This window comes from Triticum aestivum, chromosome 2D, assembly GCF_018294505.1.
Source record: "Triticum aestivum cultivar Chinese Spring chromosome 2D, IWGSC CS RefSeq v2.1, whole genome shotgun sequence".
NCBI lineage: Eukaryota > Viridiplantae > Streptophyta > Magnoliopsida > Poales > Poaceae > Triticum > Triticum aestivum.
The window spans coordinates 70,683,464-70,686,081 of NC_057799.1; positions in this window are offsets into that span (position 1 = coordinate 70,683,464).

The window sequence follows — 2,618 nt, forward strand, 5'->3', positions numbered from 1 at the left end:
CCCTGTGAAAAAGAAAGCCCGCCTGGGCTGGGTTCCCTTGCACTTTAGTTAGCCTGGCTGAACTCCAGACACTGCAAGTAGCCTGGCCCATGTGACCGATTTCGAACGCCTGGCCGTGCCTGGTCGTGCGGCCACGAGGCTAACAGCAACATGGATGGATATTAGCATTAAATAATTGATGCATGGATTGATTGATGGGACGTTGATGCTTTGCCTGGCCCAGGCATGAACCAAACGCTTCAGCACCACACAAGCCTGGCCAGGCAGAAATATTTTACATCTCACGTCCACACCAGGCAGTACCGACCATCAAGGCATGAGGGTCAGGTCACGAACCAAACTGACCAATAAAGTTTGAGAGAGATTGAGGAGCCCCGATAAGGCTGAGTGGTAGGTCAGATAGCTGAGAGGGGGAAAGAGATATTCCATCCGCTCGATAATGCAGTGCATGTAAATTTTTTTTGAAGTCAAACTTTGGAAACTTTGATCAGGTTTACGCAAATGTTATTTATATCTACAATACCAAAGATACATCATACAAAACTACATCTCATGGTGAATCTAATGGTATATGTTTGCCGTACTAGATGTAATTCTTTTTCTCCACGTACATGGTCAAACTTTGTGATGTTTGACTTTTCTATAAATCTATGTGCTATGGACGGAGGTGAGTGCCTCAGTCGAGACAGATCAAGTGCGTGTGAAGGAGAATGAGTAAGTGTGCAAAAAGAGTATGTGTGTGAAAGAGAAAGTGACAACAAACGATAAATTAGAGAGAGTGTGTTTTTTCGTTTCTTATGCGAACAGATCACGCATGCATCTCCGAGATGGAAAAGCGAGGCGAGGAGATACACGAAGATAGCTAGTGTCTGATTGTTTGCAACGGAGAGAGACACCCCTGTAGCACATGTCCAATAGAGGTCTGGCCAACAAGGAAAAAAGGTCGAGAGGGACACATGGATGGCATGGACGCATGGGGAGGGAGAGAGGGTTTGTTTTTGATAGAGAGATCCCCTCGAGATCGTGAGGGGACTATATGGGTGGGAGATCGAGGGAGTGCGTGCGCGACAGAAAGATGCCCCGAGAGAAATCGAGATAGACCATGCACATGTTTGTGATGGAGACTAAGATTAGCTAGTCATATACATATAGGGGGGACTGCGTGTGCCTACAATTGAGTGAGAGACCATCATACATGGCTAGCTGGGCACGAGATTGTGTGTGTGTGTGTGTGTGCGTGTGAGATGGAGAGAGAACGATGGAGAGAGATAGAGTTTTAGATGGGCCTATCGAGTGCGAGTGAGATATGCATGTGTATGTGTGACCCAGGTGGATGGAGAGTTTGAGAGAGGGGGGGAAGAGCTCCGAGACGACATAGTGGTGCGTGAGAGAGTTACGGGAAAAGAGCCAAGGAATTTGTGTGCGTACGATGAGTGCACCCAAGATATCTAGCTTGGACTAGCTAGAGTATCATACATAGTGTGCGAGAGAGACCTATAGATGGTGTATATATGAATGCGGACTAGAAAGACCCCCCCACACACACAGAGAGAGAGAGAGAGAGAGAGAGAGAGAGAAAGGGAGAGGGACCAACAAGGTTTTTGTGTCGGATGCGTGCGACAGAATTGAAGATTGTCGGAGAGAGTGAGAGAGAGAGAGAGAACAGGAGTCCGGGAGAGGGGGAGGTCGCGTTTTATGCATCAAAGACTGATATAAACTTGCATTCAAATATTTAAATTGGAGACCATGTTGTCTGCAATCCACACATGAATAGATATATGCGTATATCAAACAAGTTCATTAATTTGACTTTCAACATGTTCATGGAGTACTATAATACTGTACAACATGCTACTCGATTGAGGTGTTCAATTTTGGATTTAGTTCACTATTTTGACCTACTGAACGAGCTAGTTCATTGAATCGAGATATTTCATTTTGGGTTTGATTTGCGTTTTTGAGTGGGTCAACTATTTGTCATATAGTAAATCGCTAGCAACGAGCATGTAAAAACACATTACTCCCGAGCATCATCTCTCCATCTAAAAAAGAAGTGGCAAGCTAATATTTCAAAATTTGATTCGAATCGACTTGGTAAGGTAGAAGTGGATGCTCGTTCTCCCAAAAGTTGAACGAACCGTTAAACATCCTCTCTGCTCGGTGGAATTCGCTCGAGCAAATAAATGGGAGACGCGAAATTACCGTCTTATGTGGGACACGCATCAATTGGCCCGTTGTACATCGAGGGTAGGTTCGTAACTTCATCCAAGCCCGCCTTCTCCTCGGCCGAAATGACATGTGCCGAATAATTCATAAACCATGGTCGGCAAAACACACTCTCCTCGCCCGAAATAGCTCGCGCCCACTATTTCAAAACACGCTCTCCTCGCCCGAATTCGCTCGCGCCCACTATTTCAAAACACGCTCTCCTCGCCCGAATTCGCTCGCGCCCACTATAGTTCAAAACACACCCTCCTCGCCCGAAATCGCTCCCGCCCACTATTTGGGGAGAAGCAAAGTTACTCTACTATCCCCAACCCTCAGTACACAGACCCAAGCCGAGAAGCCTATAGGCAAGGGTAGAACTGTAACTCCCCCTCACATTTCAGACAAATGCG